The 13,107-nt window shown below is 32.5% G+C and overlaps 1 pseudogene; it reads right to left on the bottom strand.

The window, feature by feature from the left end:
- Positions 1-1,084: 1,084 nt before the first annotated feature.
- Positions 1,085-4,979, bottom strand: LOC126703382 (C2 and GRAM domain-containing protein At5g50170-like; annotated as a pseudogene).
- Between the last annotated feature and the right edge of the window lie 8,128 nt (positions 4,980-13,107).

Genomic DNA, 13,107 nt, shown 5'->3' with positions numbered 1-13,107 from the left:
CATACCAACCCCAGGCCTAGCAAGGTCACCCCTCCAACAGACAACACGTGGCCGAGCAATTGAAAAAAGGCCCTCGAATAAATATCATTTTCGTCCCTAAACTTTTACAAAAGTTTTTTTTTTCGTCCCTAAATTATTTTTAGTTTGTTTTTCATCCCTAAACTTTGCAAACTGTTTTACTTTTTATTCTTCCGTCTACATCTGTTAGTTTATGTCACAATTAACAGGCATATGTGACTTAATGGAGGGCTGACGTGACATCTGACTTGGACTAAATTATTTTATATATAAAAAATAGATACGTGGCAAAGATTTATTGGTACCCTAATAACAATTATTTAAAAGGACAGAATTACGCGCACACCTTTAATGATCCAGCCATACTCTCTGCTCCACCACCCAATTTCTTTCTCTAAAATCCCATCACATTCCTCCTTCAATGTCTTCTTTAGTTCTTTACCTTTACTTACTCTTCGAGTCCAAAATACTATCTGACCCAACGGCAAGTTCTACCCGACCCAATCAGGTGATGACCCACCCGAAGCCCCAAAGGTTCAACTCATGGAGTCTTCGAATTCCAGCAAATAATCCACCGCCAAGCCTCTAGAACCCGAAAGCTTCAAGAGCAAGACTTTATTAACAACCGTTGGGTTTGAGAGGTTTGATAAAGATGAGATTAGTAAATTTGCAAATAGCAATAGTGGGTCTTTGTCAAATTCTAATTTTGATTTGGGTTTTGATAGAGTTATTGCAAAGTTAAGAGTGGGATAGTGAAACCCAAGTTTAGGATGAGCTTAGCTGAGCTTTTGGAGGAATGTATTGGGGATTAGAAAGAGAAAGTGGGGTGGTAGAGGGAGAGAAAGCGTGGCTGGAGGGGTGAAGTGAGGTCTGAAGGATCATTAAGGGCGTGGGGGTAATTTTGTCCTTTTAAATAATTGCTATTAGGGGGGACCAATAACACTTTGCCATGAGTCTTTTTTTTTTTTTTTTTTTAATATAAATAATTGCTATTATGCTTAATATTCTATGAATACAAGTTCAATGCATGGAACTTGTATACACTTTATGGATAGAAGTTACTATATCATTGTCAATGCCATCTTCATCACTGTATAGTATTTGATTATGCTCTGCAACTGTCTACTTAATAAGACCACTAGACCAACTTTAACAAGCTCATTTTTTGGCGCACTCTGAGTTTAGTTTAAAGACCATTCCTTAAACAGACACGTACTCCCCTGGTGAATATATCTAGTACCTGTAGATGCATTTTTCTCTTCAGGGAGCATGCATAGTCACTGATAAGAAACTCTTCTGGTGGCAAGCCGAACAGTTTCTGGAATGTTGAATTCTTCTGAGGTGATCGTAGATTCAACTGTCAAGCAACCAACAAGCCATTAGATTCACAATTCTGACAGAAAAATAAAAAGGCTGGCAGGTTCAACAGCAAAATGCTAAATAACTAGCACCACCATGACAGAAAAATTGTTATGCATGAGTATAGGTTGGATAAAACTGAACTAGATCTCATCATATGCATTCACATATAAATTACAAAAGATAATCAAACAAGAAGGTATATTAAGTGCTTACCTTCTTCCCAACTTCCTTTTCCATCTTGGTCAAATACACCCTAATTGTTTCAACTCCATTGTTATTGTCCAAAAAAATTCTCAAGTGCAATTTTGACTGAGAAGACTGAGCAAACTTTCCTTCAAGGGACACCCACATGTCCGCGAGTTCAGTAGATGTGTGTTTTACAAAATTGATCTCAGCATGCCCAAGTGAGGCGGTTTGGTCAAAGGGACCATCAAAATCAAAAACTTCCACATCTAAAACTGATGGCGGTTCTTCCATAGCATCAAACTCAAGTATCTCTGCATGATTTTATAAAGATCAGTCATGCAGTAAAATTTGGAGGAACACATGTCAATGGAAAAATAATTCAAAAACAATAGAACAAATCCAGCATTTAATGGCCTCACCATTCCATTGAGGCTCGCGAGGTTGGAGCTAGACAGAGCTTGTTCTTGTTTTACCATTGCAGGTGAAAACCACATAGGGATTGCAAAACTCTGTTGATTCCAAGGATGCTAAGTTGATCCCTTCAATTAAAGCTATGGTAAGAACCCAACCATCACCTTTTGATTTAACTCCATGATCACTTCCTGTATAAATCGAAGTGAAAAATAAGTGAATCCCAGGTCAAAGTTGGAAAAGTGGTACCAAGTGTGAAAGTGCTTTAGATTCCAGTTGGTTAATAAGATATGAGCTAGGTAGCATAATTTGTTACCTCTCTGAAACCTAGCTTGTATGAAGCGTGAGATCATGTTATAAACTCGCTCCAACTGAATGAATAAGAATCCACAAGTAATAAGCTCCTCAATGCTGTCTGGCAAATCAATTTCGTTAAATTCCAAGCCTTGCATTTTCCTGGGCTCAGAAAGTAGAATATGCACTAGAACATACAAAACCATAACAATGGTTGCAACAACAGTGAAATTCCAGAAGTATTCAGTTGTCAAATTCCAGTCTGATTGATGTTCTGTTTGCAAAGTTGCCAGCACATCATCCTTGTTGGATAAGTTCATGGAATCCAACGTTTTAAAATTCTGAGCAAGCAAGTTTGCAAACTGCTCAAAGCTCTCTTTCAGTCCCTGCCGAACTCCTCCTTCAATCATACCTCTCATCATTGTGTTTTGGAGAAAGTTGATGCCCCAAGACAAAACAAGATGGGAGGATTCTTCTCCTGAGGATAAAGCTGGTCCAGACATTATCTTGTAAAGCAATTCCACCTTGAATGTATTCCCATATGGAACTTCAGGTGTACTTACACTTACTAATACAGCAAATTCCCCTCCACCTGCTCTTATATAGGTTTGCTCCTCTGTAGCCTTAACAGCCTTGACTAACTTTGATGCAGCTTTTATGTAGGAAACATTTCGTGTCAGACATGATGTTTCTCCTGATTTCCAAATCCAACACCCCTCTTGCACATCTATTGTTCCCTGTAGTTCAGCTAATTCTTTTCTAAACTGTGAATCGGGAACAAAAAGAAATGCATTAAGATCATAGGGTGGTACTGCATATATCTGATCTAGAAGAATGCCGCCCTGCAGGTTTTCAGGCATTTCTTGTCCATTGTTTCTTGACTGCATTGTATCAATTCCCTCTTCAAAACTAAAAGTAGAGGGATGTTCTTCCATGCAATCCTCATAATCAGATAATGTACTGGAAGTCTCCATAGAATCACCGTTTCTTGGGGCTTCTTCATTCGTATTGAATGGCCTCTCTAGACGGCTAGCAACTGCCTTCATCAAAATTTTCCCTTCTGCCATCTTTTGTCTTGGAGCTTTTGAGCCAACTATGTCCTGACTTGATATATGAGGACCTTCCAATTCTTTAGGCTCCTCAATTTTGACATTCGAATGCACATAATGGGGTTGCTTGGTCAAAGAATCATGGCCTTTTCCATGAAGAGAAATGGTTAGAAGAATTTTCCCTGCATGCAAGGGGCAAAATTATGACAAACCTAAAACAAACGTTCCCCAAGATGCCTAGAAAGCAAAAACCAAACGTTGATTGAATTGACAACAGAGCCGGTCATGACAACGACCACTCCATCAATCTAGCCTTCAAATGTTATGCCATTAACATACTGTCCCTCGAGTTAATTACAAATAAGTAATAACCAATATGCAAACTACAAATTTAAGGGCAAACAACAGGATCCAAGCTTAGACAAAAGCCATAGTGCATTTTGTTACCTAAGATAATAAATTCACATTAGGAAAGAGGGTCACCTTAGTGCATTTTGTTACCTAAGATAATAAATTCACATTAGGAAAGAGGGTCACCTTTTTCCTATACCATAAGACAACAAAATTGGATCTCCTAAATCATGAGTAGAAAAGAAGAATGGAATTTCCAAGCGTTCCTCGCATACATGAAATCTACATAATTTGCTTCTCACTAATTGTATTTATCTTTTTTTTTTTTTTTTTCAAATGTTATCATTTTATCAATGGATGCCCTTAATTGTTGATATACTATTTTAGGAAAGTTTTGACACTACTTTTATAAGAAATATAAAAAATTATCAACACAATTAATTGTTTAATCATTTTCTAATAAAATGTTTCTAAAAATAGTCCTTAAACCAATGCATTTGGCATTTGTTAACATTTCCCATTGACTTATTGCACAATATTGAAACCAATTGCTTAAAACATAAGAAAAGAAATAGTACTGAGAGAGGTACTAACCATAATCTTCATTAATAAATTTCCCAGCCTTAGGCCTTTCAAGCGGAAACCATGTAGGCAGCAAGGTATGATTTTCCTCAGCAGCAATGGACCAGACAGGAATTCGAACCCGACCCACCAAATCCCTTGAGCCATGGAACACTCTAGGCTCATCATCATGGTGAAACAAAGACACAACAAGCTCTTCATCCATGTCATGGACTCTGAACACAAACTCTTCATTCCAAACTGGCATCATGGTGTTCCTCAAAATCCTAGTCTTGGCCTTGTGCTTCCCAACCTGAAGCTTCACGTACGAGTCCTTCACACTCAAGTCCTTGGCCTCCAACACGTACACATATAGCCTCATGTCTATTAAAAAAAAAAAAAAACTTACACCTCTAATACTATTTGAAAAAAAGAAATCTGGGTTTGAAGGGGCTTAAAGTTAGAGACTTGGGGTGGTTGTTGTTGATGTATTTGTACTTGTTTGAAGAGAGAGAGAGAATTGTTTGTGAAGCCATGAGGAGACGTGGATGAAGAAGTAAGAGGACACGAGGGAGGTAAGTAAGTACGAAAATGTGGAAACCTGTATATAAGGAGAAAGAGAGAAGTGTTGGTTTGGTTTACATTTTCGGTAAAGGTTAAATGGGGCTTTGATTTGTTGATATTGCTACTTTTAAACAGTTATCCACTTTGTGTTTTTTGTTTGTATTAGTTTTATAGTGACGCTTTTTCATTCCCAAAGCTGCGTTTTCTGAGTTTGAGAAGTTTTTGGAATCAGAAAAAGAGTGAGGGGAGATGGGGACACAGGAGTACACGCTCCACATGGGACCAGATTTGATTTGAAGAGGAATCGAAACTGCTTTTATCACACGCTCTGATTTCCTTCGTTTATCTAGCTTTCAAAGCCTAATTAACTTCTACCTTTTTCAGTAAAAAAAGAAAAAGCCTAATTAACTGAACTAAGCAAGTTCTATTTAAAAACTCATTATTCGGGCGGGTAAAGTGTAGATCCTGTTTCTTATAGTGGGCTGCACATGATTGGTCTGAAAAGTAGCATCAGGGACACCTAGAAGGTGAGTTTGATGGATTCGAAGAATAATTACCCCATTATACATTCATGAAAATTTTAAAGTGTCTCGTAGATAAGGAGTGAAATAGTCTGATAAAAGATTAAGATGTAACTTCCTTCATTATAGAATTCGGAATTGAACTAGTTTTTTTTTATAAAAAAAAAAAATTTATAATTCGATAAAAAATGAGAATTTAAACCATAGTTACTCTAATACAAGAGAATACATTATGTAATTAAATTACAAGATTTTGATGAGTTGAATTAGTTTGAACATCATTATGACTTATGAGAAGCTTTTAAAGAGTGAGGACCTATGGGAAGTAGCAAGCATTAGGAGAGATGAACTATGTCGCAAAAATCTATTTCTTTTTAATAACATATTAGCAAGAAATTGGACTATATTTAAGCACTCATAAAAGCCTTATTCATTCAAATTATTTGAAAACAATCTCAATCCAAATAGTTGAGTGAAAAATGGAAGTTGTAAAATAAGACACATTATATGTGGCAAAGTTTGGGAAAAATGGGCTTTTGGCCTTATTTTTTAAAATATCTAGCACAATGTCTCTGTTTTGAAACTATTAAACACCGTGTCTTTGTTTTGAAACTCAATTTAAAAAAAATTGAGTTACAGGTGGAACTTAACAGCAGTAATGTCGAGTTCTATGTATATTTTGACACTTATTTTTTTCTTTTGAAAATTTAAGTGAAACTTGACATTGCTAATGTCAAGTTTCACTTAAAAATATACATATAACTCGATTTTGAGGATATTGAGTTTTATACAGAACTCGAGTTTCAAAAATAGGGGGATTCTGCTTAATAGTTTCAAAATATGGACATTGTGTTAGATATTAAAAAAAATACTAAAATGCAAAACTCACCCTCTAAGTTTCACATTTTTTCATTTCAGTCCTTTAAGTTTGGGTTTAGTCATTTCAGTCTTCTAAGTTTTATTCATTCCCAATTGAGTCCTCTGTTAGTGTTCTATTAGTTGCTGCCGTCAACTTACCAAAACGGCGTCGTTTTGGTCATTAGTTAATTTTTTTTTTTTAATTTTACAAAAACATTAATTAAAAAAAACATAAACTAAATTCCCCACGACTGAAGAACAAATATTCCCACCCCACCAATACCTGAGAGACAGAGGGAGAAAGAGGGGGTTAAGAGATACCAAAACCAAAGAGACTCATATGCTCAACAACATTTTATCCTACAAAACAAAAACACAAACCACATTCTGAGCTCAGAAACAGACAAAAGAGACACATTACAATGATTCTTGAACCACTAAGCACTTTCATGTGCAAACTGTTCGATCCTATCCTCACCAAGATTCAAATTAGCATTGCTATCCTCCAACCCACAACTAGTCTCCACCAACACATATAGATCATTGTAATGCCTAACAACTTGAATTATGCCCTAAATATGCTTATATGGATCCAAACAATTGAAAATCTTAGACTCCAAGAACATGCCATCATAGCCTAATTGCATCATCAATGCTGTGTCGGCCGGAGTCACGATGCTTCCGACGGCAAATTGAACCATTGGCAACCTACCCATTTGCTTGGTTTAAGCCACGAGATCATAGGGTGTACTTTTTCTCTCTCTTTCCCCACCTCGATCTCTCACACACTCTCTCTCTCTCTTTCCCCCTATTTCTCCTTCAATCTCTCGATCTCTCACTGGCAGTTTTTTTTATTATTTTTTTTATAATAATAAATAACGTTTTTGTTTAATTAAGAAATAAAAAAAATTATATATTAATTAATGACCAAAACTGCATTGTTTTGGTAAGTTGACGACAACAACTAACAGAACACTAACAAAGGACTTAATTGGGAAAGAATGAAGCTTAGAGGATTGAAATGACAAAACCCAAACTTAAAAGACTGAAATGAAAAAATGTGAAATTTAAAGGGTGAGTTTTGCATTTTGGTCTTTTTTATTTATTTTTTTATTTATCAATTCCCATATATCTAAAATTAAAGTACAATTACAATTATAAATATAGTAAAAAACATATAAAAACAATGATAAATTAAACAATAATATCAAAATAACTAATAACTTTATAAGCAAAACAAGTCAAACAAGTTTACAAGTTGAATACGAACACGGCTTATTTATAAAACAGGTTAGTTGTGTTAACCCAAATATAATCCAAACCCGTTTAGGCTCAGCCCATGACGTGTTTATAAACGAGTTAGTTATGTCGGGTTTGTGGATCGTGTCAAATTTTGCCACCTTTAATCCATGATATAGTTGAGCATTCATATCCCTTTACTTCCAAAGTCCATCAAATTGGGGGAATTTCAAATGGTGGGTTTTCCTCCCCATCTCCTTCCCTTTTCCTCTACACCATCCATATCCTAAAGTTGGTGGAGAATTCTCATCTTAGACAACAGTCCCATAAAGACTTTCTTTCCATTCTACACCTTGCTTAAGGATGGTCTAATGTTGTGCATTAGTTTAAATCTTTTGGTAGTTGAGATAGAGCTTGATGCAAATACTATGCTTGGTTGAGTTACTGAAGAATTTAATAGTAACTTACAAATGTGCAAAAACCTTAGCAAGAAAGGCTTGGATTCAAGTCAAGATTATGCTTTTTAATAGTCCGCCTATGGACTTAAGTATGTTGTTATTTTTTGATAATTCTGGTTTGTATTGTGGTCTTTCAAGATAGTGACAGTTTAAAACAACACATTTGAGTTGCTTAATTGCTTTTGTTACCAATAAAGGAGGGTAGGCCATCTTAGATTCATTCCTTTAGTAGGGCATAACTTCCCACCATTTATTTATGGTTTATTTTTGGCTGACACTAAAAAATTGTAAAAATAAAAGTTTTTTTTTTTAAACATTTTTACTATGAATGTAATTTTAATGATCAAATTTTGCATTTACTTTTTCTAACTATTATTAAAAAAATGGCAACTATTTGATTGGAATTGTCAACTTTTGGATAATTTTGGTAAAAGACCGTTTGTTAAATTACATATTCATTTGTTAACTTTTGGTTTTTGTTCCAAAATTATTATTATACTTTAAAATGTTTCAAAAATGTCCTTCAAAATATCTAATGAATAAAAAATATTAACGTATAAAAAAATTCATTTAATCGAGGCCACTTCAATGACATGAAGCCCATGATGTTATATAAAGGACAAAGTTTAGCTAAAAAATTTGTTGTAGTGTAAGGTTACAACCTTACTCAGTATCTTTTTATTGGAGGTGAATTTTAACAAATCCACTATAGGATTACATCTTCTTTTTATATCTTCCATGTTTGCAAAATTTCTAGAAAATTAAAGATTAATAGTTATGTCATCAATAAATTGTTTAAATTGCAAGTTTTTGTAGTTTAAAATTATGCATCAAATATAAGCTTATAAATCATATAGTAAATAATATCCGATTGATACAAAATTTGACATGTGTATTAAAAGTGTAAAAAACATATAATTCAATGGTTAGATTTTCAAAATATGTAGTAATGTTTATTTTATGACTAAACATTGTCTTGATATAAATTCCGTTTATCATATCAACATTTGTCATCCTTACATGTTAATAACTAGCTTTTTGAAATAATTTTGAAAATATAGGAACTAAAGTGAAATCTAAAAATAATAAATAAAATAAAAGTTTGTTTGGTACTTTTAAATGTTCGTCTCTAGGAGTTGATAGTACAAAACATTTGAATCGGTGATACTGAGTTTGCCTCATTCCTTATCATAAATATAGCCCAAAGCAAACCAAAAATAATTATACTAGTTGAATTAAAAAGGATTGTGAGACATGATCAAATTTAGGGCCACTTATTATTGATCTAGTTTTTGTTTTTGGTTAAACCCAATATTTTGGATTGGATGCTATATTTGTACTTTTATAGGTCACACATTAACATTATATCCGCCAGCCCCAATTTTTTTGAACTTGTATTGTATACCCATTGACTATATGATAGGGTAGAAGGAAGTGGAGGACGAGGAATAGAGAATATGGAAAGGGTTTGGTCATGTTTTCTTCTAGGAGACTGGTACCCAAAAAATGCCCGAAGAGAGCAATTCTGAGTTGATTATATCATGGTATATAACTCTTTTGTGTGGGAACTTGTTCATATACCTTTTGGACTGATGAATGTTTCATAATCTAATAGAGGGACCTTTTCAAATGTTTGTTTGTATCCATAAATGTTTTTATATATATACCTTCTGAGTAATGTCTTGTGGACCTTATGAATTATGTTTATGATAGGGATACATAAAGTGTTTCATGAAGGCCCTTTGTTCATTTACCTTGTGGACCTTATGATAGACATGCAAAAGTAGTGTTTCATAGAGGGACCTTTTGGACCTTTTTAATTGTTTGATGGGAGTTATGGAACAAAGTTTCTCTCCAAATTAGTTTGAAAAGATACTCTTCAAACTTTTTATATATCTATTTTTTGAAGGTGAATTTTAAAAATCTAACCATGAAATTTCATATTCCTTATGTTCTTAATATGCATATCAAATTTTGTTCAAATTGGATGTTGTTTACTATTCGATCAATAAACTTATTTTTTATACACAATTTTAGATCACAAAAACTTAAAATTTTACTTTTTGTTTGATGACATAACAATTGATTTTTGATCTTCTTGAAATTTTGCAAGCATGAAAGATATAACAAGAACATGTAATCTAGCGTTTAGAAAGCACTTAACGCATCTCTATCACTTAACGAATCTTAAGACAATATGACCATGGGTTTTATAAATTTTATTATATTTTAATGGAAAAATTAACGGATTCTTTAAGGGTATTGGTCTAGGAAATATTTTTTTTAAAATTTTTTATGAGTAAAAAAAAAAAAAAAAAGGCAAAATTTTGACAATTTTTTATATTTCTCATGAAAGTAGTATTAAAACTTTCCTAACATGGTCAATTAACAAATACTCTAAGGGTACTTGTTAACTAGATCTATATTCGAAAATTGCCCTGTCAATGTGTTAGTTTATCAAAGATCTATTAACTACTCACCTTAATTTTTCCTATGTAGGAGTTATTCATTCAACTAACACAACAATTTAAATGTGAATATTCTTCTTTTTAATATTATTATTTTTATAAATATGATAAAATTTGAAAACTACAACAATTTAATATATGATAATTGCTCTTTATCATCAAATCAGATTACATATAAATACTTATAGGGTTCGATTAACGAGGGCCCTTAGAATATTTGTTAATTAACAATTTTAGGAAAACGTTGATACTATTTTCAAGAAAAATATAAAAAACTATCAAAAAAGGAAAAAAGTTTAACTACAAAATTGGTTGTAAGCTTAGACTACAACCTTACTCAATATCTTTTTATTGAACGTGAATTTTACCATATCCATTATTAAATAACATCTTCTTTTTATATCCTCCATACTTGCAAAATTTTTAGAAAATTAAAGATCAATAGTTATATTATGAATAAATTGTTTAAATTGTAAGTTTTGTAGTTTAAAATTATGCATAAAATATAAACTTATAAATATATAGTAAATAATATCTGATTGACACAAAATTTGACATGTGTATTAAAAACGTAGAGAATATGCAATTCAACGGTTAGATTTTCAAAATATCTAATAATGTATATTTTATTGAGTTAGGTTGTAACTTAAGACTACAACTAATTTTGTAGCTAAATTTTGTCTTCAAAAAAATCAATTACTTTTTTTTTTCCTCAAAAAGAGTTTTTAAAAATATTTTTTGCACGTTATTTTATTCATTAAAAGTTTTAGCAATATTGGGTTTTGGCCTTTCTAATTCCTTATTCATTGGACTGAAACAAAATCACTTCTTGGCTTATTACAAGATACCTAACAATCTGATGATTTAGTTGATCAATGATATTGATACAATTTATGACACAAACTTGGCTCCAGACCGACCATATTTGTCTTTCACTGTGTATAAATTGTGTGTGTATATATATGTTTTGAATTTATCCATGGTACTTCATAAATTGATGTGAATAAAAATCTTCAGAAGATTTAGTTGCCAATTAAAGTTCGTTTATTGTTCTTTGTAGTCTATGCATGAACATTTTAATGGTATAGATCACCCATATATATTAATTTGGATCTCTTGTTGTATAACATGAAATATATAAGCAATATATTAGCATGTTTACTTTCTTATTGAGAAAATTCGCATAGGATTTCACTTTAGAAGGGTAAAGTGATCCAACGTTGCTCCTCAAATTAACAATCCATTTCTTCACTAGAGATGGCCTAATAAGTTTTGTTGTTGATCCATGATTAGAACGTTGCATCATTAATATAACCAGTACATGAAATTGCAAGGTGATTGGAAATTTTACCTGTCACACTACCACTTGAAAATTTCAACATAGGACCACTTGCGCAATTTTACAAATTTTTGTTTTTGTAATTCAATTTTTTTTAGGTAAAGCAGTAATAGTGAAAAAAACAATCCATCACTTTTTTTTTTTTTTTTTCTAATTTTCTTTTCCACTATTGTATTCTTTTGTTATTCATTAAGCTAATACATCATCAGGGCATTGCTTCTTCATCCTTTAATTCTTTTTAGTTTCTAGTAGTTTATTTATGGTTGGCAATAACTATGTAAAAAATATTTTCCTTTAGAGATTAAATTCTGTAACGATATGGTTTAAAACCTATATTTTACCCCCCAATCTTAACATGCCAAATCACCTTATCATATATTTAAAAATTAGTACAACCATACTCAATTAATTCTAATACCCATATATAAATCTAATCAAATTGAGAGTTTATAAAGATATTATTAAATGTGGTAGGATGTATTGAATTTTAAGTAAAATGCTAATGTATCAATATTTTATTGGATGGTGTAAAACATGGGTTTTACACCCTATCCTTACCAAATTCAGACTCTTTTCTTTGCTATGGTTATTATTTTTATGATCAAATTGGCAATTAATTGATTAGAATAGTTCTTCTCAAAAAAAGAAAAAGAAAAAATTGGAATAGTGTTTAGATTAATTTTTGGGGGAAAAATGATTTTTACTCTTAACTGTTGGTTTTTGGAGAGTTTTTTTTTTTTTTTTTTTTTTTTTTTTTTGAGAAAATAGTTTTTGGAGAGTTAAATGGCCCAAAACAAATTTTCTAGTTGGGTTAAAATGTTGATTAACCCATTAAAACCAAATGTCTTCAACACTCATCTACCAAAGAGGTTAAATTTTTGGGCTATTTAGTTGCATGTGTTTGGGTCAATCAAATGGTTTGGACTCAAAGCTGACTAAAGGCCATAAGTTTCACTTGCTTCTCACTCCTAAATTTTATGAATTTGTATTGTACTATTGTATGTCCACTAACCCAAATTTGGCATTTGGAAAGTACTTTGTTATACCACATAAGAAAAGGGAAAGATGGCTCAAATAGACAAGGCTAACTTAGGAAAATAACTTAGAACCATTTTTATAAAAAAAGATGAAAAAAAAGTGACCTATCCATATCGTTTGGGGGCTTCTATAAAAATCTATACAAATCCACATCTTTAGTTTGTTAGCTCAAAGAGGAAGATTTGGTTTTGGAGGCCCAAATCAATTTCCCCTATGAAAACTTCACAAACATGCCAGCAAAAAGAAAAAGGCCTGGATCCATGCACACTATTATTCATAGACCTCAACAAGTTTTTGAGGAAAAAGAAAAACAGAGGATTAAAGAAGCCAACAGATCCACACAACATATATTATCATGACCCATTAACAGAGGATTAAAAAGTACAACAG

The sequence above is a fragment of the Quercus robur genome, chromosome 10 (genome assembly GCF_932294415.1).
Source record: "Quercus robur chromosome 10, dhQueRobu3.1, whole genome shotgun sequence".
Lineage (NCBI taxonomy): Eukaryota > Viridiplantae > Streptophyta > Magnoliopsida > Fagales > Fagaceae > Quercus > Quercus robur.
The sequence above is the reverse complement of the archived record's forward strand: the minus strand, read 5'-3'. Positions and strand labels throughout refer to the sequence as shown.